The sequence below is a fragment of the Nelumbo lutea genome, chromosome 1, assembly GCF_056320005.1.
Source record: "Nelumbo lutea isolate HS-2025 chromosome 1, American lotus-T2T, whole genome shotgun sequence".
Lineage (NCBI taxonomy): Eukaryota > Viridiplantae > Streptophyta > Magnoliopsida > Proteales > Nelumbonaceae > Nelumbo > Nelumbo lutea.
This window is the reverse complement of record NC_142684.1, coordinates 123,354,415-123,372,908: the sequence shown is the minus strand read 5'-3', so window position 1 is coordinate 123,372,908 and position 18,494 is coordinate 123,354,415. Positions and strand designations below refer to the sequence as shown.

The following is an 18,494-nucleotide window of genomic DNA, read 5'->3' as shown; positions in this document are numbered from 1 at the left end:
ATTATAGGGTATTCTATCATGCATGTCCTACGGGCAGTGGTCTCCACCTACTACTTGGCAATGAAGTTCCCTACAGACTTCGGTGTGGGGGTAGCACGGGGTGACCATCTTGAGTCCCGCAAGTGTTGTGTTGCCACCCTGAAGGGAAAAACCAAGGTGGCCGACGAGCGAGTTGTGCCCATAGAAGAAACGGTCGTGATCCCAACTTCAACTGCGGACCCAGCTCAGATGCTACAGATCGGTGTTTCCGTCCAAGAACCTCTACGATTCGAACTGGTGAGTTTCTTACTTCAAAATTTAGATATTTTTGCATGGTCCGCTTCCGTTATGCCCGGTATTAACCCCAGCCTTATAACTCACAAACTTAATATTGACCTGTAGTCAAACCCATTAGACAAAAGAAACGCAACTTAGCCCCAAAACTTTGGAGGGAAGTCGACGAGGAAGTCGAAAAGCTCCTCGCAGCAGACTTCATAAGGGAAGTTCATTACCCGAGTTGGGTAGCCAACCCAGTGCTGGTAAAAAAGGCAAACGGCAAGTGACGCATGTGTGTCGACTACACCGACCTGAACCGAGCCTACCCGAAAGATTGCTTCCCCCTCACCAGAATTGACCGCCTAGTGGACGTGACCTCGGGAGATGAGTTGCTAAGCTTCTTGGATGCCTACTCGGGCTACAACCAAATCAGGATAGACCAGTCCGATGAGGAAAAAACCACCTTCATAACCGAGTTCGGCCTGTACTGCTACAAGGTCATGCCCTTCGAACTGAAGAATGCTGGGGCGACCTTCCAAAGACTCATGAATAAGCTATTTCAGCCCTTAATTGACATGAAGATAGAATGCTATGTAGACGACATGGTCGTCAAGACACAGTTTTTGCACAAATTAATACAAGACTTAGATTCTGTTTTCCAAATTCTGCGTCAATTTAGTAAAAAACTAAGCCCAAACAAGTGTGTCTTCGGTGTCACCTCGGGTAAGTTCCTAGGGTACATCGTCAACCGGCATGGTATTGAGGCCAACCCGGACAAGATAAAGGCCATCCTAGATATGAAACCACCCCAAAAAGTAAAACAGGTCCAGAGGCTAAATGGCCGCATAGCCACCCTGAGCCGCTTTATGTCCAAGTCAGCAGACCGAGGCATGCCTTTCTTTAAAGCAATTAAAGGCAAAGGGTTTGAATGGACCCGAGACTGCTAGCTCACGTTCGACGAGCTAAAGAACTACCTCGCTAGTGTGTCGGTCTTAACCAGGCCCAAGGAGGGCAATGTCTTAGAACTGTACCTCTCGGCAAGCGACAAGGTGGTCAGTTCGGTACTAATAAAAGAAGTAGATCGGGTCCAACGACCCATCTATTATGTTAGTAAAATTCTGCAGGGAGTAGAGACGAGATACCCATAGATAGAAAAGTTGGCATACGCACTGATAATTGCAGCTCAGAAACTCCGCCCATATTTCTGGGCTCACACTGTCATCGTCTTGACTGACAAACCTCTGAGGCAAGTCTTACTCAAGCCCAAGGTTTCCGGTCGACTGATGAAGTGGGCCATCGAGCTCAACGAGTACGACCTCCAGTATAAGCCACGAACTGCTATTAAGGCCCAAGCCTTAGCAAATTTCATCGCCGAGTGCATGCTCAGTTCTGAAGTCCCTAGGCCAGTTGAGCCCGAGATCCCAATTCAGGTAAGCCTAGAGCTCCCAAGCCAATAGAGTCCGAACCCTGTGAAGTAGCAGCCAGGATGGCATCTCTCCTAGTTAGGCCAAACGCGAACTGGGATGAGGAGCCATGGATCCTTCACGTAGATGGCTCCTCGAACCAACAGGGCAGTGGGGCTAGAATAGTGTTGCACGGCCCGGGTGGCATGAAATTGAAATATGCACTATGCTTTGAGTTCGCGGCATCCAACAATGAGGCGGAGTATGAGGCATTGATAGCCGGGTTGAACCTAGCGCAAAAGGTAAGAGCAAAACACAGTATCTGCAGCGATTCCCAACTTGTGGTCAACCAGGTTACGGGTGAATACGAAGCACATGAGCTAACTATGATTGCCTACTTAGCAAAAGTGAAGAAGGCTCTGCTCAACTTCCAGTCACACTTCATTAGGCAAATCCCGAGGTCAGAGAACACTGAGGCCGATGCCTTATCCCGATTAGCCAGCATCAGCCACAACGCCATGAGAATCGTGTATATAGAGGATTTACCTTGGCCTAGCATTCTCGGTAGGGGCAGAGGAGGTCGCTCTCATCCTTGAAGTAGAGCCGAGCTGGATCGACCCACTCGCGAGCTTCTTGCTAAGATGGAACCCTCCTTGCGGATGGCAATGCAGCCAGGAGGGTGCAGCACCAGGCAGCCAAATATGTCATAATAGACGAACGGTTGTACCGACGGTCCTACACGCTCCCCTACCTACGTTGCTCGCGACCTTGTACTTCGCAACACTCATGAAGGTCTGTGTGGCAGACACTTAGGGGGCAGAGCCCTCACCCAAAAGACACTTCGACAAAGGTACTACTAGCGAATGATGAAGGCAGAGGCTGTTGAGCTCGTCAGAAAATGTGACAAATGTCAGAAGCATGCCAATATCTACCATCAGCCTGTCGCCGACCTCAAGTAGCTCACCAGCCCATGGCCCTTTGTGCAATGGGACATTGACCTCCTGGGTTCATTCCCGCCAGCAACAGGTGGGAGGAAGTTCCTAGTGGTGGCGGTAGATTACTTCACAAAGTGGATAGAAGTTGAACCTCTTGTAACAGTTACAACCCGAAACATACAGAACTTCTTTTGGAAGAACATAGTATGTCTCTTCAGGCTACCTCGGGTACTGATCTCCGACAATGGCAAACAGTTCAAGGATATCAAGTTTTAGGAATGGTGCCAAGATATGGGGATTCGGCAGAACTTCACATCGGTCGCGCACCCGCAGGCAAAAGGTCAAACAAAAGTGATGAACAGAGCTATCCTCCACGGACTGAAAGCGCAACTAGATCGAGCTAAAGGTTGTGGGCGGACGAGCTACCAAGCATCCTATGGGCTCACCGAACTACAGAAAAAATCGCCACAGGAGAGACCCCCTTTAACATCACATACGGCACTGAAGTGGTAATCCTGGTGGAGATCGAAGTACCTACGCTGCGACTAGAAGCATATGACGATCAGACAAACAGAGACAAGTTACGTACCAACCTCGACCTACTGAACGAGGTAAGGGACCTCGCATACATCCGGACCGTAGCTTACCAACAAAGAGTAGCTCAGTACTACAATGCCAGAGTAAGAAAGCGGAACTTCCACATCGGCGATCTGGTTCTCCGTGTTAGAATGTTGTATGCCCTTAGCTTCAATCAAAATGATGTACTTTATGAGTTTATTGTAAATGAATAAAAGTGCATATTTGATTCATGTTCCCTTGGTATGTTTCTGTGTAATACCCTTAAATTGGACACTCATTGAAACTCGTGTTAGTTTAGAATGTTCACAGCTAGTGGGTCGGTCTAGGGAGACCTATCCTAATAAGGCTGACATTGTGGTGCCACCAAGTCGGTTGGGGTGGCTTGTCTCAGCTACCGGGGTGAGACCCTAGGCACATACAGTGTATGATTAATTGAATCTTTGAACTGGACCAGATTTCCAGTATTGCCCTGGACCTTAGAGATTGATGGGCAAAACTGGAAAGTTACACCCGACCCCTAGACTCAATTATGATAAGGCACTAGGTGTCGGATTGGGCTGTCTTTGATGTACCAATCAGTGAGATCCTTAGCGGGGGTCAAAAGCTGGGTATGTTGGGACAGTGTGAGAATTCATCTAAGTGGGTAATCATAATGACAGGAACAACCCCTTTGTCGGATAAAGGTAATGATCGGGGATGCACTCTCACTGATGGAAACCAAGACTGTCGGCAGCCGATTTCAATCGTTGAGATTTGTTTTTGCAAAATATATTTTATATGAGATATAAAAGTATATATATTATGGTTTCGAAATTTTTGCAAATAGGTTTTAATTCCCGGGATCCATATAAGCAGAGAGTGCAACACTGTTCCTTGTAGCCGAGGGAGAGGTCCTCTCTTGTCGGGTAGTGTATGATCATTATGGGCTGAGAGGTTAAGTGTAAGACCATTGAGGATAATACCTGATGGGCTAATCTTGCATCTATCTGCCCACAATCCCTGGGTGTTACAAGGTGGCTTGGCCCAGGGACCACTTAGGGTAAGTGTTGGGCCCATAGAGCCCATCTGATGGGTTTTAGGAGGTGCACAGTCCATAACAGTGTATTCGGCCAGGCCTTGTAACAAAGGTTGGGCCGAACCCATGTGGCTGATGTGTAGATCAATGTTTGGGTCCCACGCCATACAAGGAAGCCCAACTGGGCAGATTTTTGGAAGGCTAAATGAATACATAACCTTAAATGGGCCTTAAGCTCATTTCGAATTGGGCTAATTTGATTAGTCACTTAAGGGGCGAATTCTGAGATGGATCAGCTGATAGGATTGGACCCAGATCCTATCTACTTAGAGAGTCCAAGATCTAAATGAGATTTAGATCTGGAAACCTCCTAATTAGATTAGGAGATGGCTGATCTAATCTGCAGATATGATAAGGGTTATCCCTTATCATTTAAAGGGACTTCTAATCCAAATATGATTTGGGTTATCAGCTCCTAATGGGATTAGGAGCTGATCCCTTTAAGTCTATAAAAGGGAGAGGGGGCGGTAGCCTTTAGATATGCAATGCAAGAAACACATCCTTGTCTTCAGAGCTGAGATTACTAAAAGAGGGAATTATGCACCCTACAAATACTCTCTTGTCGCCTCCTTCCTGCAGCCACCGCCTACAGCAGTTCGATCTCCAGTTCTTGGGAGAAATCAAGATTGGATCTTGATACCAATCTTTTGGAGAAAAGATTGGTGGGAGTTGTATTCACAAGCTGTCCAGGTGATTCTTGAGAAGGGTCAAGTTCTTTTGGAAGAACACTATTGATTTTGCTCCACCCTGCACTGCGCCATCTTCAATGGGAGCAAATTTTGGATCCTTCCTTGGGCGTGAACACCTCCATTGGGAGATACTACTTCTCTGTATCAGGTATTATCCCTCTCTACTCCTTTTGATTCAGATCTAGTTCAGTTTATGATTCAAGAATGATCATTGAAAATATGATTTTCTAAATAGGGTATTCAATTTCCAATTGAAGGGAGAGAAAAATTTTTGAAATTCGCCCCCTTATTTCACAATCTTTGGGCATCCATGTGATGGATATCCTATACCTTCAGTAGTATCAGAGCCATGGTTCAAATTTTGAGCCATTCTGTTTCAGATCTGAACTTGCGCAAATAGGGAGAAGGCGTTCTACCCAATTTGCGCAGATATGGGTTTTGGGAAATTTGTTCCCAAAATTGATGGGCAAATAATCTGAAATTAATTTTATATAAATCTGATTATTGTTTAGAATAGTTCTATATGATTTTCTTGATTTATGGGTTGTTCGTACAAGAGGAGATCGAATTCTTGGTTTGCGTAGGGAGAACTGCAAGCTTTGCAGTTTCTTGAATTTATTTATTACATCTGGTCTGTAAATAATTTTTTTTTTAATTTTAGACTCAATGTATAGGCATTCAGTCTGATGTAATTATTAATAGAAATAGGATTTCTATTTAATTTTATTTTGGATCGAAGATGGTGGTGCAGAGAAGGAGATTTCATAGATTAGACATTCGTTATCTGCGATTTGCAGTTTGTGAAACTGCAATCTATGATCTAACCTCTGTTTTGCAGAATGGAGTGTGTGAACAGCCCTGATTAACTGATTCTTGATTTTCTTTTATTAGTTATTTAATTTTAGATTATTTTCTTGAATTAAAGATTTAATTAAAGATCAAACCCTAGACCCATTCGAACCAAGATTGGTTCAAACTGTTTGGACCAAATCTAGGGTTTAATCAAGGCTGAAAATCAGCCCTAATTTTCCCACTAATGGGCCTGAGGATTGATATTTAATTAAATGGTTAATTCGGCCCAACCTGTAAAGGCCCAGTTTTAAATAGTTAAAACTGCTAAAAGCCCACTTCAAAGGATAAAGCTATATGGGCCGAACTGGGTAACCCTAATTCGGCCCATATACCTAGATAATATTAATGGTTAATATTATGGATTTTTAACGGGCTTCCAATGGGCCTTATAGATAATTAATTGATTGGATCAATTTATCCCTGCATGAGATGTTTGGATGTGTGATGTGCTACGTGCATGGGCCATAAGTGTTGGGCCCATGCTCATTCAACAGTGGCTCTTGCGCACACCATGGCTGAATGCACATCATTGCCATGGTGTCCCTTTTGGTCATTGGATGACCTCCCTCAGTGGTGGGCCCCACACTTCATCAAGAGGTTATGTGCGGAACCCCAGCCGATTTAAGGCCCACCAAAATCTGACTTTATGAAAGTCAGTGGGAGCCACTTTGGTTTGACCTAAATCAAACTAGGGCGTAATAACTGTTCCCTCCAGCTAATGTGAGTGCAAGTGATAGGGAGATTCATATGATGAACTCTCTAAAGGCCTTCCATCATTAGCATGAGGATGGGTCCTTCAGTAATGAGGAAATGCACCAAAAAATGGGCTATCCATTTGCTGTTGGGCTTGTCTAAGTGTTTCATAAGATGATAGGGGCGTCATAGACCGATGTGGTAGGGGCTTCACCAGAAAATGAGAACTCTCTCACGGTACCTTGGCGTTCACGAATATGATGGGTAAACACTCACTGGACAGAAAGGTTTACCTGAAAACGGCTCTAAACCTTGTCTGACAGAGGCCAAAGGGAAAACTCATATGATGAGTGGATATGATCCTTCACAGAAAGGTGGTGGGGTTATGCAGCTGAAACAGTTGGCTCCATGCACCCTATGTGATTTCCCACATTTTCAGAGACAACCCGTAGTCTTCGTCACTGAGAAATGAGGGAAATCTCAGAGATGAATAAATGGAAATAGATCGTAGATTAAAATCCATATCTATGTAATGAACATGAATCAAATTAGGTTGTGGACTGATGTTTGCTCTTTTATCAGAAAATGGCAAATGGATCTTTTGCAAAGCTTCTTGACGACAACAAGCTTAAGGGCCCAAACTATGCCGATTGGTACAGGAACCTTATGTTGGTCTTAACCTCTGAAAAGTTGGATATGGTAGCCAAGAATCCTGCCCCGGATCGTCCAGGAGACAGGGCTTCTGAGGCCCATAGACGAGAATACCAAGAATGGGAGGAGAAAAACTCCCTTGCCCGCTGCTATATCATTGCCTCTTTGGACAATCCAATTCAGAGGCAGTTCAATCAGATCAAACTTGCCAATGACGTATTGGATATCTTAAGACAATGTAGAGCAGAATCGTTCTATTCGGCAGAAGGTCTTGAAACAATTCCTAACCACGCAGATGTCCAAGAACCAATAAGTTCACGACCATTGTCTCCGGATGATGGGTTATATCAATGAACTGGAGGCTCTTGGATCCGGGCTGGATCTGGTAACACAGATCGATGTTATTCTCAACTCTCTGTCTCCATCCTTTAATCCATTCATCATGAACTGCAACATGAACAAGCTGAATGTCAGCTTGCAAGAGCTCAACAATATGTTGCAAAGAGCTGAAAATTTGATTAAAAAGGATGAGCCCATTGCCATGCTTGTTGAAACTGGCAAATCAGGCAACTAAAGGAAGGAAAAGAGAAAGCCCTAGAAGAAGACTGCCAAACTCAAGAAGCAAAAGAAAGACAAAGCATCGGACGCCTGTCACTTCTGCAAAAAGACCAGCCATTGGAAAAGGAACTGTCCTACCTACCTGGAATCCAAGAAAGGTAATTTCAAATCTTGTGTTATAAAAACAAATTTATTGGTAGCTTCTGCATCCTGGTGTATTGACTCCGGGGCTTCAACTCATGCGTGTAACTCATTGCAGGGGTTCAAGATAAGCAGAAGGTTGAGTGAAGGAGAAGTCACTCTTTACTTGGGGACTACTGCAACTGTTGCAGCCACGGCCATAGGAACCGTGGAGTTATTTTTTAGAGAATGAACTATTGTACTGAAAGATTATCTTTATGTACAAAATTTAAGGAGAATTTTGATTTTTGTTTCAAAACTGTGTGCAGATGGTTATTCTGTCTTCTTTAGTAATACGATTACTATTAAAAGAAATAACAGATTCATCACATACGGAGAACTGGAAAACGATCTCTATGTTTTACATCCTTCTCTAGAAACTAACATAACCAAAACTACGTCGGTTGAAATCCCCAAGAAGAGAGCCCGTGATACAGTTAATCCCACGTGTCTGTAGCATTACCGACTTGGCCACATCGATGTTGACCAAATCACAAGGTTGGTAAAGGATGGTCCTTTGGATTTTCTAACTGTAGAAGATCTTCCCACCTGTGAGCCTTGCCTACAAGGCAAGATGACGAAACGGCTATTTAATGGTAAGTCTGAAAGATGTACAGGCACACTTGACCTAATACATACTGATATATGTGGTCCCCTGAGTGTTAGGACATGAAATCAACACGTGTATTTCATCACCTTCACAGATGATTTCTCATGATATGGTTACGTGTACCTAATGAGACACAAGTCTGAATCCTTTGAAAAGTTCAAAGAGTTTAGACAAGAGGTCGAGAAATAGTTGGGGAGAGAAATAAAAGCTCTTCAATCTGATCAAGGTGGCGAGTATCTCTTTGACGAATCTAGAGACTACTTAAAGGACAATGGGATAGTATCACAATTAGCTCATCCTGCTACACCACAACTTAACGGTGTTTCAGAGATGAGGAATAGGACCTTATTGGGTATGGTCCGGTCACTTCTCATACACTCAGAGTTACCCACATCCTTTTGGGGTTACGCATTAGATTGTGATTTACGTGCTGAATCAGGTTCCAATCAAATCGGTTCCAAGCACTCCATATGAACTTTGGACCCGAAAGAAACCAAGTGTCAAACACTTGAAGTTTTGGGATTGTCCAGCACACGTTAAAAGAACGAGTGCAGACAAGTTGGAATCCAAGACCAGTCGTTGCCTATTTGTAGGCTACCCAAAAGGCTCTGTAGGTTACATTTTCTATGACCCAAGTGAGCAGAAAGTGTTCTGCAGTCAAAATGTCTAATTCTTGGAGACCGATTACATCCTGGACACCCATCGTCAGAAAATTGTTCTTGATGAGGAGAGCTCAGGAGTAGTGGGAGATGTCCCACAAGTTCCAGGTAGTGACCAACCTAGAAGATCCACTCGGGTATCTAAGCCACCAGTCCTTTATGGTTATGACCAAGATAGTTACCTAGTGGAAACCTTGACTAGTGAGGAGGATCCCGTGATTTATGCGGAAGCTATGTTGGACATAGATTCCCATAAGTGGGTGGAGGCCATGAGAGCAGAGATGGACTCAATGGAGACCAATGGAGTCTGGACTCTAGTAGATCCACCCTCCAGGGTAAAAGCAATCAATTGCAAATGGATTTACAAGAGGAAGAAGGGCCCCGATGGTAGGGCTGAGACCTTCAAAGCTCGTTTGGTGGCGAAAGGGTACACTCAGAAAGAGGGCATCGATTATGAGGAAACCTTTTCGCTTGTGGCCATGCTTAAATCCATTAGGATCCTGCTAGCTGTAGCAGCATACCATGATTATGAGATTTGGCAGATGGATGTCAAAACTGCATTCCTGAATGGAGATCTTACTAATGCAACAACCGCAAGACTTCATTGCTGCAAATCAGGAAAACATGGTATGTAAACTCAATAGATCCATTTATAGACTTAAGCAAGCTTCTAGAAGTTGGAACATTCGTTTTGACTCTTGTCAAATCGTTTGACTTTGAGCAGAATCTGGATAAACCGTGTGTTTATAGGAAGTACAGCGGATAACAGGATTATTCCAATCTGCCTACATTGACAAAATAGTCAAAAGATACGGCATGGAAAACTCCAAGAAATGAAATGTTCCATTTAGGCACGGAGTCACTTTCTCCAAGAAGATGTCTCCAAAGACTTCTGAGGAGACTGATGGCATGAAAGGCATTCCCTATGCCTCTGCCGTAGGGAGCATTATGTATGCCATGCTGTGCAGTCGTCCTGACATTGCTCAGGTAGTGAGTGTAGTAAGCAGATTTCAGGCCAACCCAGGGCAGGAGCACTGGACTGCTATGAAAAACATACTTAAGTACCTTTGAAGGACAAAAGAGTTTTGTCTAGTATTCGATGGTAGCTCACTACAGATCCAAGGGTATACAGATGCCAATTTCCAGTCGGATCCAGATGATAGAAGTCTACATCTAGATATGTTTTCACAATAGGATCGTGTGTTGTTCCCGGAAAAGCAGCAAACAGGGGTCCACTACAGACTCCACAACCGAGGCCGAGTACATTGCCGCAAGTGAGGTTGCCAAAGAAGTCGTGTGGATGAAAAAGTTCGTTCATGAGTTGGGATAGTTCTGTCCAGCACATCACCCATCCCATTGTTGTGTGACAACAATGGAGCTATTGCTCAGGCTAAGGAGCCACGAGCCCACTCGAAGTCGAAGCACATCGAGAGGAAGTACCATGTACTAAGGGAGATTATTGGTAAAGGGGACGTCCTGATTCAGAAGGTAGTGTCAGCGGAAAATGTTGCAGACCCATTGACAAAGCCACTATCACAGAAAGTGTTTGAGAAACACATGGAAAGCATGGGACTCCGGCTAGTACCTGATTAGACCTAAGTGCAAGTGGGAGCTGTTAGACAGTTTTGTATGCCCTTAGCTTCAATCAAAATGATATACTTTATGAGTTTATTGTAAATGAATAAAAGTGCATATTTGATTCATGTTCCCTTAGTATGTTTCTGTGTAATACCCTTAAACTAGACACTCATTGAGACTCGTGTTAGTTTAGAATGTTCACAGCCAAGTGGGTCAGCCTGGGGAGACCTATCCTGACAAGGCTGACATTGTGGTGCCACCAAGTCAGTTGGGGTAGCTTGTCTCAGCTACCGGGGTGAGACCCTAGGCACATACAGTGTATGATTAATTGAATCTTTGAACTGGAGTAGATTTCTAGTATTGCCCTGGACCTTAGAGATTGATGGGCAAAACTGAAAAGTTACACCCGACCCCTAGACTCGATTATGATACTGCACTAGGTGTCGGATTGGACTATCTTTGATGTACCAATCAGTGAGATCCTTAGCGGGGGTCAAAAGCTGGGTATGTTGGGATAGTGTGAGAATTCATCTGAGTGGGTGATCATAGTGACAGGATCAGCCCCTTTGTCAGATAAAGGTAATGATCGGGGATGCACTCTCACTGATGGAAACCAAGACCGCCGACAGTCGATTTCAATCGTTGAGATTTGTTTTTGCAAAATATATTTTATATGAGATATAAAAGTATATATATTATAGTTTCGAAATGTTTGCAAATAGGTTTTAATTCCCTGGATCCATATAAGCAGAGAGTGCAACACTGTTCCTTGCAACCGAGGGAGAGGTCCTCTCTTGTTGGGCAGTGTATGATCATTATGAGTTGAGAGGTTAAGTGTAAGACCATTGAGGATAATACCTGATGGGCTAATCTTGCATCTGCCCACAGTCCCTAGGTGTTACAAGGTGGCTTGGCCCAGGGACCACTTAGGGTAATTGTTGGGCCCATAGAGCCCATCTGATGGGTTTCAGGGGGTGCACTGTCCATAATAGTGTATTCGGCCAGGCCTTGTAACAAAGGCTGGGCCAAACCCATGTGGCTGATGTGTAGGTCAATGTTTGGGTCCCATGCCATACAAGGAAGCCCAATTGGGTAGCTTTTTGGAAGGCTAAATGAATACATAACCTTAAATGGGCCTTAAGCCTATTTCGAACTGGGCTAATTTGATTAGTCACTTAAGGGGTGAATTCTGAGATCGATCAGTTGATAGGATTGGGCCCAAACCCTATCCACTTAGAGAGTCCAAGATTGAAATGAGATTTAGATCTGGAAACCTCCTAATTAGATTAGGAGATGGCTGATCTAATATGCAGATAAGATAAGAGTTATCCCTTATCACTTAAAGGGACTTTTAATCCAAATATGATTTGGGTTAGCAGCTCCTAATGGGATTAGGAGCTGATCCAGTTAAGTCTATAAAAGGAAGAGGGGGTGGCAGCCTTTAGATATGCAATGCAAGACACACATCCTTGTCTTCAGAGCTGAGATTACTAGAAGAGAGAATTTTGCACCCTGCAAATACTCTATTGCCACCTCCTTCTTGCAGCCGCCTATAACAGTTCGATCTCCAATTCTTGGGAGAAATCAATATTGAATCTTGATACCAATCTTTTGGAGAAAATATTGGTGAGAGTTGTATTCACAAGCCGTCCAGGTGATTCTTGAGAAGGGTCAAAGTTCTTTTGGAAGAATATTATTGATTCTGCTCCACCCTGCACTGCGCCATCTTTAGTAGGGGCAGATTTTGGATCCTTCCTTGGGCGTGAACACCTCCATTGGGTGATACTACTTCTCTGTATCAGGTATTATCCCTCCCTACTCCTTTTGGTTCAGATCTGGTTTAGTTTATGATTCAAGAATGATCCTTGAAAATATGATTTTCTAAATATGGAATTCGATTCTCAATTGAAGGGAGAGAAAAAGTTTTGAAATTCGCCCCCTTATTCCGCAATCTTTGGGCGTCCATGTGATGGATATCCTATCCCTTCACTTCGTAAGATCATGGCACCCGAGCCCAGCATAGGCAAACTTGGACCGAATTGGGAAGGGCCCTACAGAGTAAAGAGAGTGCTTTGGGGGGCATACGAGCTTGAAACCTTAGATGGCAAACAAGTACCAAAGCGTGGAATGTCGTTAAATTGAGGCGATACTACCTATAGACCACCAAGCGAAATGGACTAAGTTACTACCAGAGCCTAAGGGCTAGGACGGCGAGCTAACAAGGACCTCGGCATGGGCAAGCAAAGGCAAAAAATTCCAACTAAAACCTCAGGCAAAGTGCCAACAACGAGCTAACAAGGACCTCGGCATGGGCAAGCAAAGGCAAAAAATTGCCAACTAAAAGCTTAGACAAAGTGCCAACAACGAACTAATAGGGGCATCGGCATATGGCTAGTTCGGCAATATGGCCAATTTAGAGGAAAGAGTGACCAACACTTAACCAAAAGAAAATCATTCTTTTGCAAAATACTCTGTGTACATTTCCAAAAAAAAACAACAGAAGTGAGCTCACAGGCCCGGAGGTACTTCTTCACCATCAAAAGGCACTTCAACGATACCTGAAGGTCCTGCCTCATCCTCATAATCTGGCTCACCGTCAGCAGCGTTGGCCATCTCCTGGGTAATGCACGAAATGGTTATGACGCTAATATCGAGCTCAGGGTACGTATTCTGGATCATCCACCGGCTTAGTTTAAAGCCCCTTTTGTACGAGCCCACCATCAGGTCGTCAAAGCGCGGCGAGGCAATATATTCATCGACGGCCTTCTTTTTGGCATCCTTGATGCCCTGAGAAATTATCTTTGTCATCTCCCTAACATCCTCTTGAAGGTATTCAACCTGATGCTGCAAATCTAGCCTCAGGTCTGCCATATGCTTCACCACGACTCCCATGGCCTCGGTATCTCTTTGAGACCTCGCCAACCTGGCCTATGCAGCGCGAGAAGCCGCCTCAGCAGCTCGAGAAGCCACCTTGGCAGCACGGGAAGCCTCTTCGGCAGTTTGCGCCTGCCTTGAGCTCCTTTCCACTTGGAACACTTAGAAGAATTCACCTACTAAAAGGAAAAATAACAAATGATCAAAAGAATGATAGCAAGAAAGATAATAGCAAAGAGCCCAACAAGAAATCATTGACTTACCACCATGGCATGAGTGACAGCATGACAAGCCACCTGGTTCAAAGGAAGATCGATCCATGCCGCGACCTCCTCAGGGTAAATGGCCTCCATACTATTCTGAAGAGCGTGGTTCGGCAACAACATGCTCCTGAACTTGCCTTGAGCTCCCAAGCCTGAAGGCCCAGGTCACGTATAAGCAGACCCAGAGTAAGTGGTAGCCCCCGTGTAAGTAGCCTCGGCGTAAGGGGCCCTTGCTGCTTCTTGTACTGGAGGGGCCATCTCGGGCTCCGCATCTTGGGGCAGCTCGGCACGAGTTCATTTGGTGACTCGCTTCCTCCACTTCATCGCATGCAACAAGTTCCCACCACGACTCTTCTCTGAGTCCATCACACCTGCAAAAGGAGCTTAGCATCAGTAAAAGGAAAGAACAGAACAAAACAAAAGGCAAGCCTCTGAGTAAGGAACCTACCCAAACTCGGACCGACCTCGATGAGCTTGGCCTCCGTTAGATAATGGTGGCATTTTAGCCGAAGTCGTGCCCATTGCCGGAGGCCCTTCGCCGTCTCCCTATCAAGCGTAACACTGGCATCAGGGACAGCCATCCCCTACATGGTTTGGAATGGCCACCCCAATGCACTTCGCACCCCGAAGTAGTCCCGTTTTCACGTCGGGACCTTGTTGGGAAGATCGTGTAAAAGCTTAAACCCTGAGCGAGGAGATAGGTAATACGCCCGCCTACGCCCGGGAAGGGGACCCGCTTGCTTCTTAAGCATTAGAATGGAAGAAAAAATCTCCAGGTCTAAAGGCAAGATCTATTCACAAAATAGGGAGATTGTCCCCACTAAGTTACGAATAGAATTTGGGTGAAGCTGGACGGCAGTAACGCCAAAGTGGTTCATAACCTCAACAATAAGGGGGTGGAAAGGCAGGCGCAACCCAGCAACGAGCTACTCCTAGAATATTACGATCTCATCGGGACCGTGTTCCCAAGGGAAACTGCCCGAGGGTATAAAATAGGTGTACTCCCTAAGCAAGTTGAACTGGGTAATAAGGGAGTGAAGCCCCTTAGGCATCATGGTCGAGGGCCCAAACTTGTCTAACGTCCGAACTCGACGAGAGGAGGACGCCAAACTACCCGAGGCAACTCGGCCTATGGGTTCAAACTCTTCATCGAGCTCTACCTCGGGTTCACTAGGGCTGTCGGGGGATGCAGCTCGGTTTGTAGAACCTGCATCTGACCCACTCGAGTCACGCTGAAGCAAAACGCATGAGTGACAAAGCGACTGGGGTCCCCCACTATTTATACCCACAGTAACCAGAAATCAACGGTTCTGATCAAAGCGAATCCAACGGCCCGTAGTCACGTTGACCGCACGTCTCCTGAGACTGAGACGTGACTGGCCGCACGTCTTTTGAAATTGTAAGAGCGCTAGCGCACGTCTCCTCACATTAAAGGCGGCAGTGACGCATTTTTTCAAATTTGAAAAGACGCCCGCTGTCACGTCTCCCAACAGTGCATTTTTTGAATTTTGAAATAAGCGTGCGCTGTCACGTCTGTCAACATTTATAGACGGATTGACGCGTTTCCTGACTTTTTGGTGCTCGAGAAATCCAAAAAAAATCCTGATGAACGTGCACTTCTCGCTATCAGTCAAAACCAGTTCAAAGTACGGGTCAAATTCACCCGCCACCTCGCGAACTCCCCGCGCCAGGGCAAGTCTCTTTGCGTAAGGAGTGGGGGGCAATTGATGAAGGAAGATTTGGCCCAACCTTGTAACCACTCAATACGTGGCAAAGGCAACAGCTCGACACAATAGCACACCCCAGACACGAGCTCCGAAAGGAGGAACCAGTGGTCCGAACTTCACACAAGGAGCCCGAGCTCTCCCTTAGACCCTGAGCGTTACGAAACAAATCAAACTGGCCCGCCCCATGGCAGTTCGAGCCACACATCCATTCAAACTCAAGGCTTCACCTCGCACACCACTCCAACACTTCGCCTCCAGGACACCGAATTGAACAACCATACTGTACCTGACACTGAAGGAGTCCGTACCCTGAGGCGACACACCTAACTGACTTGGGATCTAACGCTTGACAGCCGCACTTCAATGGCCACCTACCACCGCCATCTCCAGTCACGAGGATGGTTCTAACAAAGAGAGCAGTGGTGGTTCTGCCCCAACAGAGATGATGACACCCGAACTGGCAGAAGCGTAGGGGTAATCATACGCGACCTGACAGAAGCTTAGGAGTGAGTGCGCGAAGTGGTTATAAAAGGCCCCCTTCCCCCCAAGAAGAGAGGTATGTGATAACTTTGCGCCATCTGGTTTTTATCTTGCCCTTGAGGAAATACTAACTTGAGCTTCGGAGCATTCTCACCGGGATCTCCCCCGAAGATTACTCGCTTTCTCCTTCGTTTCAGGCACCTTTTGCTCCAGCCCGAGGCAAGATCTTTGACAGCTAGGACTGGCCAGATTGCACACCATCAACTAGTTTTTGTAGAAATTGTTTATTTTATGATACTAGCATAGATGAATTTTAATGGCTACTATATTTGTCTTATCGTTTTTGTTTATTGAGAAAGACATAAATTGTTAAAGTTCTAACAAAAAAAGACATAATTAATTTTGACAAAAAGACATGAATCAATTTTCTAGGAATATGCATAAACTATTATGACAAACTGATAAGTTAATACATGTGTTTCTACTTACAAATTTATGATAATCTTGTAGTTCTCTTGCCCTTTTGCACCCTAAAAAGCAACGCCCATAGCAGAAAGTTCAGAACTCGCAAATGAGGAATACGAATATAAGATGGCTAGAGATCAAATGAATAGGTTTCTTGAGGTTGGATGAATGGGTTTCTTGAGATGAATTCGTAGGTGAGGGCTTCAAGAACTGCTGCCCCAACCAACCAGTTGCAACTGTTGAAGGTGCAGAGGTGGGAGAAGTTCAGAACCCGTGAATGAGGCATACGATGGCTAGAGATTGGATGAATGGGTTTCTTGAGATGAAATCGCAGGTGAGGGCTTCAAGAACTGCTGCCCCAACCAACCAGTTCAATGGCACTGAAGGTCTTTAGATGATATCGCAGGTTAGGTGCTTACTTAATGTGCTCACCTAGCGTGCTTACTACATCTGGACAAGGCTTTACGCCTACACCATTTGTTTTGATCCTGCATTAAATCATTTTGATTTTTTTTAACTACAACACAAGAAGAAAATTTTTATTGAAGGTTACTGTCCAATGGGTTACTCACTCTTATGTACATATATAGATACTTGCTGGTATTGTTTGTTTTGGGTTCTCTTTGGTGTTTAGTACTGTACGTTTAGAGAACTAAATTGGCCTCACTCTCAATCTTATTCATTCCTTTACTGCTTTGCTTGCCAGAAGTAGCAAGTAAACTTGGTAGCAGCTCTAGGCATTAATACTCAAATCTTTTACTATTGTTTTATAAAAAAATTGATATTTTTTTTGTTAATATTAATTCATTGATGCATTTTTTAAAATATTTATCATACAAAATGCAAAAATTACATATTTATGATTAATTGTGTATATCATTCATTCCATGTACATGAGATACATGGAATCAAAAATGTGTGGTACACCACAGAACGCTACTATGGGTGTGGACTGGTCCTGTCCACACAGTGTCCACAGTTCAGAACACCTGGGGACTGTGGTGTGGTGTGGATTGGTCCATGTCACAGGGTGTGGTGTGGACCAGTCCACACCCACCAATTTCTCATCCACACTACAGAACACCCCCTTAATCGATATTCGTTCGGGACTCTGTTTTTAACATACATATTTTTCTCATTAAAGCTCTTTATTTTTCCCTAAATTTTGATATTTTTTCCTGAATTTTTATCATAGTAGAGGTGATTGATCTTATAATGGAAGGCGCCCAGAACATGGTAGTTACAATACAAAGCAGCATCAGTAGCAGGAAGAAGCTCCTCCAAAAATCTTCATTTGGTCCCACTCTACACAATGGACATCAATTATGTTGGCTCACCCAAGAGGATGTCATCTGGTTCCTCCTGAGCTCCATCAACCTCTTTCCACTCATCTCGGCTCTGTCGATCGATTCTCTCGGCATCATCGGCACTGAAGTCCTAGCCATCGGATATCACGATCCGGGCTATTCCACTATGGATTTAATCTCTAGTTCCTTGTCTCATAAGGCCTCCGTTGCTGTCGTAGATGATGACAAGAAATTAATCAGGGAGATCTCCCCATACACCCCTGGCAAGCTGTGATGAAATGGTCGCAACGACAATTACAACCCTCTTAGTGGACAATTTAATGGCTTGCATCGACTACGGCAATCCGTCGGAAGCCCTAGTGTAGGTGGTAAAGGCAAGGTTGAAAGAGAGGAAGTTGGAAGGAATTGTTGGAGGAATTCTCCCCATCATCATCGTCATCGTGTTCGTCAGATGAGGAGTCCTCTTTGTTGTCGCCAAGGGTGCCGTTGTGGTCGTGCAGGTATAGCCGATAAGGAAGTTATTCGGTCAGGATGGTTGGGAGAGCGGAGACATGTGTCTCCACCGATGCTTTATATAGTTAAACAAGTACGTAATTGTGGAAGGTTGGGAATTTACACTTGGGCATTTTTGTCTTTTTGCATTTTATTTAATGGCTGGTTA

General features: G+C 44.7%; 1 pseudogene; it reads left to right on the top strand.

The window, feature by feature from the left end:
- Window positions 1-18,346, top strand: part of LOC148877284 (CBS domain-containing protein CBSX5 pseudogene) — a 45,330-nt pseudogene extending 26,984 nt beyond the window's left edge.
- Window positions 18,347-18,494: the final 148 nt, after the last annotated feature.